Below are 14,578 nucleotides of genomic sequence, written 5' to 3' on the forward strand. Positions count from 1 at the left end.
ATCACTTTGACAATAAATAATTTTAAAAATATTTATCAAAATGACTCCAGGAAATGGAAGAGGTTTTTAATTTTGTTTTCTTTTTATTCTTTTTGTTCATTTATGAAACTTTGGTAGTGTAATGGGAAGCACAGTAATAGAGAGACAAAAGGTGAACAAGTGTAGCAGTGGTACTCACTGGAAACTATGTTGAAAATGAACTACACAACTTGTGGTTGGGAGAGAGCAAAGGAAGAGATGACATTGTTCACAAAGAAATGTATTCCTTACCTGATTTACATAACTGCCTTTATAAATAACAATAAAGACTTTAAAAATTCTCTTAATATACTCTCAAACCTGATATTGATGTAGCTTTCTACAAAAATAACAACAACGTACCAAAAGTCTGTCCAGCAATTTTTTTTTTTAGAGTCATTAGATCAGGGTGTACATACCCTACAGCCTGTTCCCATTGAAGAAAGTAACTCACCACCTACTACTTTCATCAGCTGTGACGTAGTCTTTCCATGAAAGGTATTGTGGGAGGAAATTGATGGAAAATCATGACCACTAAATCAGAGCACAGAGTTACAGCCTTTAGAAAACTGAGTATAAATGAAGTAAGCTTGGAAAGAAAGAATAGTCTAGATAACACTAACACTGCAACTACAGCGCAGTACATCACCTGCTTTTTCAAGTCATTGACTCCTCTTTGAGAATGGAATACAATCAGAAAACAGCTTTATGAACTAGATACATTAGGTATCAGAAAAGAGGAAAAGATGGAGAAGGATGAGATATAGATCTGTAATCTTCATCAGGGAATTCAGTTATTTACGGAATAAACCAGAATAATTAAGGAATACATTAAGGAAGAGGCTGAAAGTTTAGTAATGACTCCATTTAAATTTGAACAAAGCTGACATAATTAAAACAGTTATATAGGCTAGGAATGTGGTTTAGCGGTAGAGTGCTTGCCTAGCATGCATGAAGCCTTGAGTTTGATTCCTTAGTACCACATAAACAGAAAAAGCCAGAAGTGGCACTGTGGCTCAAGTGGTAGGAGTGCTAGCCTTGAGCAAAAAGAAGCCAGGGACAGTGCTCAGGCCCTGAGTCCAAGCCCCAGGACTGGCAAAAAGATGCTTATATAATTTAATTAGTAATTAAGTCATTTATTTTGTTTTGTTAACATACAGAGAAACTGACTTGGGGTGAATGGAGTGTACAATGGTAGAATGAGTACTGCAGGGTTAAAAATGAGAATACAGCTATTTGATATTTTAGTACTAATAATTTTTCTAATCAGGTTAGTAGATGACACAACAGCAAAAATCTAGTTCATCTGTGATTTAAATGTGCAATGACAAGAGTATTTTTCAGGTAAACTTCAGGTATTTATTTGTTTATTTATGATCTTTGTGATTGCAAGTGTAGTTTAGATAACTACTGGCAATATGTTTCATTGTCCTCCTTTACAATTTCTTCTCCGGCTACAATGTTTTAATACAAATAGGTTTGAATACAAGTAGAAAACCTACATTTTCCATTGCTCGTTTTATTTGTCCTGAGATTTTAGACAATGACCCACTAAATATCATGAATGAAAAATAGATATATACTTGGTCTAGAAATCTACATCCAATTTTCAGGGAATTCAAATGCATTTCTAGCATCTAGAGTTATTCCTTAGGGCACAATCTTTTACATGGATTTATTATCAAAGTTTCCATTTGTGCAAGTCTTATTATCATATGTGTCTATGCAATAAACTTAGAGTACAAATAGCTTCCAGCTAATAATTACCTACACAAATTGTTGGCCAAGCTGTTCTATTTTAATACCAAATTCTATATGGAGGACTGCCTTTCCTATTGCTATAAATTCAAACAAGTTTTAAGTTATTCGTAGCCTTGGAACTTTAAAATATATAATAAAATATATTAACAGTTTAATAAGATTACTAAATTCAGTTTCATCCAATTCTCTTAGGTCTTAAAATTCAAGAGCATTGCATTTATCCTTTGTCTAACTGTTAACAGAGATATGGGTAGCTGAGAAGGAGGGGAGGGGATGTGGGTTAAGAATTAAACTACTATTAACTTTCTGTGAAGATAAGTAAGACTTTCTAAACACAAGCACCTTCCACATAAAAGTTTGTTACAGTTTTCCTCTTAGCAAAAGCAACACAAAGGTCAAAGTGATTACTATTGTATGTATTTATATAAACAAGATGAGCTAGGCATATTTATTAAGGAGATCCTAAACATGGTGAGTGTAGGCTAACAGTATGGAAAAATCAGTCTCTCTCTCTCTCTCTCCTCTCTCTCTCTCTCTCTCTCTCTCTCTCTCTCATTTCCTTCCTTTTCTTTTAAAAATTTTCTTTCCTTTCTTTCTCCACAGGGTTTCAACTATTTTGATTTTTCCCAAGCTGGACTAAAACTCAAGAAATGATAAAAACCACTCTTAATTGCTTAAATATAAATTAAGTCTTATGGGAAACTGAATGAAGATATTTAACTACTTTCAAGAACTCTTTGCTAATTGGCTAATTAAACACTTCAGATCATGCTGGCTTTCTTTAATACATACAAATAATGTCATCAATTGTTTAATTGACGGCAGTTATAGAATCTTTTCTCCAATTTTCATCTTCAAAAGATCAAATTCTAATGAATACAAACTGAAACTACATTAATCAATTATTAACATTTTTCCATAATTGCTTTTCTCACTCACATTTTGAAAAAGGTTTTCTGTTTTGAGAACAAGCTGCAGAAGACACAAGATTTTATCCCCAACTATTTGTAAGTATGCCTTCTTCCCAAATACATTTTCACCTACAAAATCCAAAATGAGAACCTGGTAAATTAGTGCACATAAAAGCACCCAGCCAGCTGGAGCAGAAGGAGAGAGAATAGGAAAGAGAAGTCACTGGAAGAGCCTGACCTCAGAAGGGTTGGAGTAATCGTGTACATAGTTTGAATCCTTGCACTGAACAAAGCAAAAGCAATGTGTGTAATTGTCATTGTATATGTGACAGGTGTGTAAATGCTCTATGTGGTCAGAAAGTGGTACTTATTAGATGTTCATGGTGAAGGCTCCTCTGGTGCCTTATTGGAAGGTGGGCTTGAACAAGGAGCAATGATCACTGCATCCCTTATGGAGTCCTTGAAGTTATACATACAACTGAGTGCCATCACTCAGACTTGAGTGACAGAGGAGACATATCTGTAATATACTTAGGAGGCAAGAAGCAATGAGTTGGTGAGATTTGATAGGGGTGTGAGAAGCCTGTATATTTGCAATGAGATGGGTGTCACAACTTTCTGTAACACAGGCCATTGAATATGCCATGCATATGAGTGAGGAACTCAGCATGAACTTTCCAAATTTTAATTAAAGGTTTGGGGGAGTGTTGTGCATTGAAGTGCATTTACAGTTTAAAGAAAAATTTAACCCAAAGTTCTGAGATACTACATGAACAAATCTTCGTTGCTTGAGAGATAGGTGATTTAGAACTGCCACATTGTTGAATGATTTGATTAAATTTGACAGAGTTGGTTGTTTTTTGACTTTCTTATTTCTCTACATATGTAACAGAATCCTCTCAAATTTCCTTCACCATACCAGCTGGATTATTTCCCCATATCTAAACTACTTTCTTACTCTTCTAGAGTTCAGTGGTAGTGGAGTTCTCTAAGAACAGAGACACTGTGGGAACTAAGAGTAGATGTTTCATATGTGTTCATTCTGAAAAAGAATGTTGTTTTGTTCTTCTGGAGCTGAGTTAGCAATATGAATGAGAAGGAAGGAAGGCTTTACTTTATAATCTCTGTCTTTATTCTACACCCAAATAAAAAACAGGACAAGAAAAAGCAGATATTCCAATAAAACTTCACTGCCTGTATAGATCTTTCTGCTGCTCCAGTTCTCCTTATCTCCCCACAATCCACAGCCTCAATTTCATCTTTGCTCAATTCCCATTGCAACATGACACTAGTATTAGAAGTAGTAGCAAAAGCAAACCAAATAAAGTCAGGGGTCAGCGTGAGGTTGGATGTTGGGCTATTCAATTGACTAAAGAGCTTCCAGTATGGAAGAGCAAAACGATCTTACAGCAAAGTGTGTTCTGTACAATGCTTATGCCTCCTTCTAGAAAAAAAAGCTGCTCTTTCTCTTGATGGGGTGATGCCTAGCTTTCTGCACAGAAAAGCTAGTACTTTTGTCAAAGCAATGGTTATACATAAGTGCACAGATACACAGACTATGAAAATGATAGCAAGCTCCAGGATGAATAGTGCACATGAAAAGGCTTTTCCTTAACAGTAAAATAGTTTGGTTTGGTGGTGCACAGCTATAATCCCTGTGCCAGACTGAGGCAGGAAGATCACAAGTTCAGGGGATGCCTGGGCTACACAGCACGACTCTGTCTCCCAATTTTTTTTAAGTGAAATATACGTTCTAAAAGCCACACAAAATAAATCCTAAATGGGAAGTAGTCTAAGACCTAAAAGCTTATAATTTAGTAGTTTCACTATGTCTATTATAATTAGTACTGAAATGACATTTCCCATGAACTCTTCATTTTGAAGAGTAGCATCATGTCATGGGTTAGTAGACAGACATCAGATGTTAGAAAATCTGACTTCACTCTGAAATCCTTGCTGTTTTGAGATGGTATACATTTCTGAATTCATGTATACAAGAAATCCTAAAAGCTCTTCAGTCTCTCTGCAAATATTGCATATTTTGGAGAAGAGAAGACACATTGGTATGATTTTAGGATGTAAACCATGCACAAATTACATTAATATAATGAAGACAACAACATTTTTTTTTATCACTTCAAGTCCTATGTGCCAGCACAGCCATATTTATTTGTCACCATATAACAAAATTCGAATTCAGCAGTTTATTTGGGTGGGAATTAAGTTTCCTCTTTGCACTGTGTATGTGTGTAATTCCCAGTATTGGAACAGGGCAGCTTCTCCTTTTGTGTTTCAAGGGCATTAAAATGGAGCCATTAAAATACATCTTTCCCCGATTTTAGTGCTTAAAATTATACATATATTTATACATATAGAATATACAAACCTATACATTATATGTATGTATATGAAATGTCTATATATACATATGTATATACATGTTGCAACCTATATACATATTCATGGTCACATTTGCATATGGCATATAACCTATAATGTATATATATGTGACCTGTATGTAGGCCGCATGTGTATTCAAATGTGTACAGATAAAAACTTGTGTATGACAAACATTCAAAACTTTCCAGCGATATGCATTTAAAAAGGATAAGGGCTTGGGAGAACTAAAATGCTAATGTTCTTATGTATTAGTTTGTCAGCATTCATATTGATCCGCAAAGATTTCTAAGGAAAACAAGTACAAGAAGTAAGTTTTTATACACCAGAAAGAGAACTCAAATATGAGGGCAGAGAAGACTGTGGGTATGGCCCACCAATGAATGGCAAGTAGGGTGGTCTCACTTATAGAAAGTATGACTAGAGAGGGAGCAATGTAAAAATAGTCTTTGTCCACTGTCTACATACAAGGCTTATTTCCCTAGCTCTGAGCCTCAATGGAGGCCAGTACTGGCTCTTCAGAGAATCTTAGGGAAGGCTGTGTTGGTGCAGAGTTGTCAAAATTACAGGAGATAGGGGGTTGGGAATGTAACTTAGCAGTAGAGTACTTGCCTTGCACGAATGAAGCTCTAGATTCGATTCCTCAGTACCACATACACAGAAAAAGCCAGAAGTGGCGCTGTGGCTCAAGTGGCAGAGTGCTAGTCTGGAGCAAAAATGAAGCCAGGGACAGTGATCAGACCCTGAGTCCAAGCCCCAGAAGTGGCAATAAACAAAACAAAGCAAATAAAAATTACTGGGGATATGAGGAAATGCTTCTGGCTTTCAGTGGGGGGAGGAAGCCCACATGACAATAAATTTTCCCAAATGTTCTTCATAGCATCTCACATTTCAGTGAACTAAATGTGTTGTGAATATCAACTTGTAAAATATGATAAAACATCATAAGTAAGAATTGTATAAAATCTTCACCTTCCAGCAATATTCGGTAAACGTGCAGCGATGAATATCATCGCATGTAAGCTGTCTTCTAACTCTAGAATTGACATGCTGTAATAGTAACATAATGAACATGGAGCATTAGCACTAAATCAATAGTTTTCATTTGAGGGCTATTACACTGTTATTGATGACATAGGAGGTAAACTGCAGAGTCCCTTGAAACAAGGGTCATCCAATAAAGAGCTGTTTTTGAAATTTAGTGGCAGTTTATAGACTCTGTCTCTTTCTCTCTCTCTCTCTTTTCTGTGTCTCCCTCTCTTTCTCTCTATCTCCTTCTCTGCTTCTGTCTGTCTCAAATATACACCACACACACACACACACACACACACACACACACTCACATGCACACTGCTGTGTATGTAACACAGTGTCTTGAATACTCTAGGAAAACTGTTCCACAGAGCTACATCCACAGCCTCTGTGTGTGTGTGTGAGAGAGAGAGAGAAAGAGAGAGAGAGAGAGAGAGAGAGAGAGAGAGAGGGAGAGAGGGAGAAAGAGAATGTCCAGAGTAGCTAAGTAGCCCAATTTACTGGAATTTTTTAAATTAAAGTTTACTAGATGATACTAAAGCATTACTAAAAGTTTAACTAAAAATTTTTAACTCATTATTTTCTCAATTTTCTGTGATTTACTCTATAGCTCCATCTTTTTTTTTTTTCCCCAGTCCTGGGCCTTGGACTCAGGGCCTGAGCACTGTCCCTGGCTTCTTTTTGCTCAAGGCTAGCACTCTGCCACTTGAGCCACAGCGCCACTTCTGGCCATTTTCTGTATATGTGGTGCTGGGGAATTGAACCCAGGGCCTCATGTATACGAGGCAAGCTCTCTCGCCACTAGGCCATATCCCCAGCCCCTCACTCGTTATCTTCTTTCATGGCCTCCTGAATTCTGGGATTATAGACCATGTAACTATGTGCCTGACTGTTTGCATTTCTATTTTTTTATTCACTATCCTACTTAGAACACACACACACACATATGTATATAGAATATATGAGAATATATTTTCTACTCTGACTATGCATAATTTGCCTTACAATTTTTCCCATTTTAACAGTGGCCATTTACTATTATTTCATTCTTCTTTTCTATACAAATAAATTTAGTTTGTAATTAAACTAACATTTCCTTCAGTTTGTCCATTTTCTCACAGTTTCCTGTACTTCTTGCATGGCTTCTTATGTTTTTATTTGTCTTAAATTCAAACACTATACATACATACAGATACATAATACACATACAGATACATAATACACAATCTCTGACTTCTTTATTGTGTATTCCAATGAAATCATCCACATCTGCCAAGACAGTGTAACACCTGTGGTTACCTATTACTTTTGTTTTACTATTTCATTTAATCACACACACACACACACACACACACACACACGACATATATTGGGCTAACTATATTAGTTGTGAATTACATTTCCGAATACTAATAGGGTAAACACAAAATATTTGGTAATACAAAATATCCTTAGACTTTGTCTAAACTTAAAGTTTGAAGTTCTGATGCTGGTGAGACAGAAGAGAGCAACACACAGCCTTGTGTATTTACTGCTATACTGTATCATTTCATGGATGTCATGAACTGATGGACACTGTAGAGGCTAGGAAGAGGTACTTTCTTCATCCAACTTCCCAACTTAGCACAAGGTAGTTGGTTAAGCAGTAGGTCAGGTCAGCTTCATAGTTTCTGATTGGCTACTAACTACCAACTCAACCTGTAGCAGGTCACCACAATCACAATAGGCCCCATAACTTCCTCAACTATAATATACTAAAGTGAAATAAATTACTTTCAAGGTCCTTTCCAGCTCTATAAAAATGTATAATTTTTTTCATACTTTGGTACAGATAAGGAGAAATAATTTTCCAGAATAAATATATTGTAAAATATATCCTGTGGGTCTCAATTTTTACATTCCCAACCACAATATGTTTCTTCAAAGGTACATTTTACTCCAATCTTTAAAAATGCCTTGCCCTATCAAAAGCAAAAATGTTCCCTCATCCCTCAAAAAGAAGACTATTTCTGCACTTCAGTAGTGAGCACATTTATTTGGAGAACATAGTCTCATTCTACTCATCTATGACTGTGCTCTTCACGTTGATTAAAGTTACAGTTTTACTGTGAATCCTTGAATTAAAAATGATCTTATCTGCCTTTCCAATCGTATATTTTTAGCAGTTCTTACCTGCAACATATAGGTTTCCTCGCTTCTTTCTAAAAGCCCACAGAACCAACAATTCAACACAATATATACACAACTAAATGCTGACTCTCAACAAGGTGTTTTAACTGTGGTGGTGTGAATCAGCTTCTTGTTCAAGTAACTATTTTATCCACAACCAATTTTGCCCTAGAGGTTTTGCAAAACACAATAGAAATCTGTTAAATTGGCAGTCTTACTGAACTTCAACTATTTTATCTAACCAGGTCTACGAGAACAATAGATGCTTGAGAGCTTCCTTTTGATGATGTATGTTTTTTATTTGGAACATAGGTACAGAGATCAAATGGACAAAACTCCTTATTCGGATGACTTCCATGCTGCTATGTCTTTATCAAAGTGTGGGTATAAGGCTTACAAATGCTACCTATCACCATGGGCAAGGGCAGACTTTAGGAAAACACTTGAAAATGCAGTTTAGTAAGGTTTACAATTACTATGCTCCTGTTTGTTTCTCACAAGCCACCCTGTATAATTTTTTCAAACATATTACTAACCTCTAATTCTTGTCAAGTGAGATTGAAGTGCTCAGATTTTTCATTAAATGACTTTTACTTTTGAAGAACATGTTTAATTCTTGACAGTTGTTAAATAAATACACAGTAAAGTTTTGCTTTTTTTGTGTGAATTCTTTATAATCTACTGCCAAGTTATCATCTTGTGTTTGCTTATTTCTACCTCCTAGTTCTTTTCTGGGCAAGTTGCCAGCTGCCACACCTCCTCAGAAATTGGTTTTGGTGTTTGAGGTATGTAAGCTCATTTAAACATTAACCTAAACAGAAACAAAATAATTAGAAAGGCAACTTGCCCACAATAACAATGGAAATCTTTTTCAAGCCAAACATGAAATACATTCCAAAGACAAACACAAATGTCTTTTTAAATAACTGTGATTTTAGATTATCTTTGCCTGGGTTCCTCTCATTAACATGAATAATTCAATGCTTATTGTACATGGGAAAAGTGTTTCCCCTTACTAATTCACTTTTACTGTATAGAAAAATAGGATGGAATACATTCTTATGTATGAAACAAGGATTTAAATTAGACCACATTTTAAAGGAAACTGTACTTTAAAAATTACTTATAGTTTGGATTCACTATCTTTAATCCTGGATGGTTGTACGTTAGAAGACTCTTAGGACTTTCAAAGGAAGGGCAGTGTTTGCCAATAAAGAAGAAGGTAATAGGTCCCAACTTTTCCATGGGTCTCTGTGTGTGTGTGTGTGTGTGTGTGTCTATGTGTTTGTGTGTGTGCACGAGCACATGTGCACGTGCTCCACTTCTGGCTTTTTGGTGGTCAAATGGCAATAAGAATCTCATGTCTTTCCTGCCTGGGCTGGCTGCAAAGTATAATTCTCAGATCTCAGCCTTCTGAATCAGTAAGATTATAAACAAGAGCTGCTCACATTTGGCTTTTCCTTGGCTTTTAGGATTCTGTAAATACCTACTGATTGTTTGCACAACAAGAAAGACCATCACTATCTGTTTCTTGAAAAATATGAAAGTACTTTGGGATATTTCAGCCAAAATTCTAAAATTCAAAACCCTAAAATTCTAGCTAAAGAGCCAGGTGCTGGTTGCTCACACCTTTAATCCTAGCTATGAGGATTGAGGTTCAGGAAAATATGTGCGACTTTTCTCTCCAATTAATTACCTAAAATTTGGAAGTGGAGCCGTGGCTCCAAGTGGTAGAGAGCTCCATAACCAGAAAGAAAAAGTCTTGCCAAAGACTCTATGTGACAATTACACATTTAACATTGCAGTTCTGGTTAAAGGAAAAAGCCCCAAATAGCAAACGTTCTTAAATGGTGAGAACTCGAAGCCTCAAATCGCTCATTAATGATGACATGAATAAAGCAGAGAAGGCGAATCTATTTGCTGGTTACATGCTCAGTCATGTGGATTCCCAAACATGAATATAACATGTATTATAAGAACACACAATTCAAGTAGGATGCTGGTGGCTCATGCCTATAATCCTAGCTACTCAGGAAGTTGAGATTTAAGGATCATGATTCAAAGCTAGCCTGGGCAGTAAAATCTATGAGACTCTGATCACCAATTAACTATCAAAAAACTGTGAGTAGAAGTATAACTCAAGTGGTAGAGCATCACCTTTCAGTAGAAAAAGTTAAGTGACAATGTGAGGCCCCAAATTCAATCTCCAGTTCTGGAAAACTAGAAGAACTTATTTTAGACAGACAGTTCATTTATCTTAGATAGAGTAGCCTATGTTATTCAGACCTATCAATATACATGTGGAAATTAATATTTATTTCTTAGTTCTTAATTTGGCATGTGGAATATTAATCGAGTCTCCTATTTTGTGATTTTTTTTCTCATGAAGACACTATACCCATGCCAGTGTCTGAAGTGCAGGAGCTGTTCAATACAGTGCCTCAGAGAATCAAATGCCACCCTTGTGGCAATGATGGAAGCAAGAGAACACCATCAACAAGGGCTTGGAGCTGTGTTGGTAGGGAAAACAAACAGATTCCACTAGAATGTATGAAATATACATGCTAGCCTTAGCTAAAACTTTGCTGATTTCTTGTCTCATTGTAAATAAAAGAATGGTTTATAAGAGGCGTTTATAAACAAAACATGAAGAGGAGCTTATAATAGGAGTTTATAAGGCAAACATGAAAGTTGTCAAACTTGGGTCAGCATCTGATACCATCACATTTTTCAGATGTTCTTGGAAAGGTATGAAATGAGTAAGTACCTGTGAAAATAAAACACTGCATTTCAAGTGAGAATGAGAGAACAGATGGTTGGTAATGATTTAAAGCATTTATGGTTTTGGACTGTCACCAAGCCTCATAAAATATGGTATTTAGTTAGTACATACTAGCATGTATATGCAAGGTGCTCATTTTCTGAATGGTGTTATTGTAGTAAAGGGGATTAAAAACTAAAGGTAAGAAGATTCTTCTTGTTTTCTCAGAGCATTCAATGCACACTATTTCTTATTCACTGTGTTCAATCAAGGTGTTTCCTATTTGATGAGAATACCTTAATTATCCATTGAATACCAGTCAACTCCAAGTTCTGAGATATTGCAATTAGTTTGAATGCATTGGGAAGAATGGCAATTTTGTTCTGTATATCTGATTCATTTTTACTAATGCAGTTAAAAACTAGTTAAGCAATAATAAAATCTGGTAGTCAGGGTACTTTTGTCCATTGAAAACAACATTATCTTCATCTTCTATTTGGGAGAGAGGCATATGGTGTTATGATTCTGTGCAGGAATTGACAGGTGGCAGGCCAGTGAATCAGGGAGGCAGATAAATATTAAATATGGTCACACTCTGTCTTAGTGTATATGTGTGAGAGTAAATGAAGCTCAAGTCATTTGAGAGCAACGGTAACGGTAAAGATGAAATTGTGTAGAAAGGCTAATATGATACGTGGTATGGGAATGAAGGAAAATATACACTGGTTAATCATACCCCAATTAACATACACACACACACACACACACACACACACACACACACACACACAAACACTGCCCTAAAAGACTCTTATTAAACAGCCAGTGTTGGATCATATAGCATAATGGAGGAAAAGAAGTCACCTTACCACACACTATTATTTACATGCTATTCCTTTCCACACTCTGGCTCTGGGAATGTTTCAAGCACAGTTTGCTTGTGGGAGGAAGTTGGGGGTGGGCCTGCAGGGAGGGAAGGAAGAGGGGCTGCAGCTCTAGACATCGCACCTGTGAAGTTAGTTGGAAATAACTTCTGACAGGCATCAAACAGAACACCTTTTAGCCTGCCAACAGAAACATGCTGATAGGCGGGACGTTCAAACGTGGAGAGGTGCTAAGCCTGCAAAAGTAACAGCAACAGCAGGGACAAAGCCACCTTACAGTGCATTCCCTCCTGATCTCCTTCTCACTGTTTCCTCTGATGGCTCTCCTCAGCCCTCCTACCGCTCTGGCCCCACGGAACTGGGTCTCCAATATGCACATGTCCCCTCCCTTCTCCGCAGCCTTAGCCAGGTTGCGCTGAGTTTGGGTAGACCCAAAGGTTGTCCACCGCAACCATGCTCAGCGCTCCTGAAACCTGGCTGGTTGACCAGATCATTCGGTCTGGGAAACTGGAGACCGTCCCCCCCATCCCCACCCCCACCCCCAACCCCCTGCCCTGCTGTCCTCCTACCAACCTCCGCGTGCCCCACACGGATCTGACACTCCAACCCTGAAGTCCAGGGTGCCCTAGAAATCCAGCATAGGTAGCTGACGAGTTCCTCGGACTTGAGCCCCTCTCCAAGTCTCTCGATCCTCTGCCGCTCCAGCTTAGCGCGCCCCTCCCTGCGCAGTACACTAAAGTGAATAGAAGTGGGGGAGACATCGCGGGAGAGAGGATGGAGTGCTTGAAGAGGTGAAGATGCTCCCACACCTCCCCAGGATGTCTCCACGGGTGCCCAGAGGCGACCCGCCATCTCGATTGCTGCAAACCCCGTCCCAGCCCCCCTCCCACTCCCCGCGCGCAGCCCAAGTGAGGTTACCTGGCTAGGCTGGGAGTGCACCGGGGAGCGGCCCCGCCCAGGCTCCTTTAGGTACCGCTTAGGCGGATCGGGTTCTGAGAGGAAACTTCCCCACGCTCCCGGCAAACTCCGGTGGGTTCCTCCGCACCCCAGCCCATTAAATGGCTCAGTGCCCAGAGCAGGGACTGCGCACTCGCCCTAGCCCGTGCGGTCAGGCTGGGGCTACGGCGCCGCCTGGGCTCCCGCCGGCTCCCGCCGGCTCCCGCCGCCGCCAGCCGCGCCCCCGCCGCCCCACAGCTCCGCCTCCCGGTTTTATCTCCCTCAGCTGCCCGCTGACCGTCCTGCCAACCCCACCCCCGCCCCGCCTTTATTGTCCACAGGGGAACTCCTCACCCTAGCTCTCCATCCCTGGTGACCGTCCGAATGGCTCAAGGGTCACCCCACTCTAGATAAAGGAAGAGATCTCTGTTTCTGTCTCAATTCCCCCACTGCCGCCTTTCTCTGTTCTCTCTCTTAACATTCCTACCCAAGATTTTCTATTCACAGTCCAGAAGGACAAGTCCATACATAGGTTAAGGGGTCATGGCAAAACACACACTCCAAAAGTCTCAAAAAGCTTTTCTCGCCTTGCGCAGGAAAGTGTGCTTGTTTGCTGTTTGTTTTCATGCCTTGGATATAGATCAGCAAAGTGCTTGTTATAAGTAAGGCATGCCCAGCAGGTGACTTCAGTTGGTTTGTGAAAAGGTCAGAAGTCCCTGCTCCCCAAACACTCCCAGGATTTGAAGCTAAGTAGACCCCTCAGGCCACACATTTTAAAATCCCACAAGCTTTAAGTTGTTGATTTGTTAAAAAAAAAAAAAAAAAAAAAAGGGAGGGGGGGCGTCTTGCAAAGACCAAGACTGGAATGCAATTTTGAACCATTACAAAAGCAACAACTTGAGAGTAAAAATTAGTTCCAAATATTATCCTAGTAATAAATTTGATCAAAGTAGGGCAAATTAAATGAAGCAAACATTTGATTGCTTATTTTGCATTCAAGCAGCTTAGAGAAGAACTTAACCTTTTTAAAGCATGAAATAGTGAGAGCAAACTTTGTACTGCATTGACAAAAATGATTGTTTTCTGAATTTTCAGAAATGAAATGGCTTTATTAATGGCTTAGAAATAAAACATCTGCTGATCATGAACTTAGTTCACAGTAAGAAATACTATTAAATGACTTACCTTCTTCTGGTTATGTAAAGCCTAATTTGCTTTTATATTCTAAGAACTTTATATTTTATGCACTTAAAATTATGGTAAAAAACATAACATGAAATTTCCCATTTTAACCCTGTCAGGGGTATTGTACAAACAGATCTCTAGAACTTTTTCATCCTGAAAATTATTCATCTATCACACAACTTCTCTTTGCCCTCTTCCTCTATCCTGGCTAGTACCATTCTGCTATTATGAGTCTAACTACTTTGTAACATAGATAACATTCAGAAAATACAATTCAGCAAGTAACATTCAGAAAATATAAAGAGCTCTTACAATTTAACAAGAGTCAAATAATAGTTATAAACCAGGCAAATGATTTTGATCGGCACCAGAGCTTCATTTTTAGTTTATATGTCTGTCTGCTGGTTTATTGTTGGCATTTAATTGTCCTATTCTTTACTGAGAGAATGGATATTTTCCCCTTTGAGTTCAACTTTCAAAGAAACAAGTAAGGGCTTCTTAAACTGTATTTAATTTCAATGTTC

General features: G+C 38.3%; 1 protein-coding gene across 4 annotated transcripts in view; it reads right to left on the minus strand.

The window, feature by feature from the left end:
* The window catches only part of Chst9 (carbohydrate sulfotransferase 9), a 232,729-nt gene extending 219,398 nt beyond the window's left edge, over positions 1-13,331 (minus strand). For 2 of the 4 annotated variants that reach the window (XM_048363250.1, XM_048363247.1), the window contains exon 1: positions 12,852-13,093. The gene's annotated coding sequence lies outside the window, so the exon portion shown is untranslated. Of the gene's footprint in view, positions 1-2,718; positions 5,058-12,851; positions 13,094-13,223 lie in introns of those variants that run through there. The other 2 variants (XM_048363248.1, XM_048363249.1) reach the window with 2 other exon arrangements.
* Positions 13,332-14,578: the final 1,247 nt, after the last annotated feature.

This window comes from Perognathus longimembris, chromosome 15 (genome assembly GCF_023159225.1).
Source record: "Perognathus longimembris pacificus isolate PPM17 chromosome 15, ASM2315922v1, whole genome shotgun sequence".
NCBI classification, from domain to species: Eukaryota; Metazoa; Chordata; class Mammalia; order Rodentia; family Heteromyidae; genus Perognathus; species Perognathus longimembris.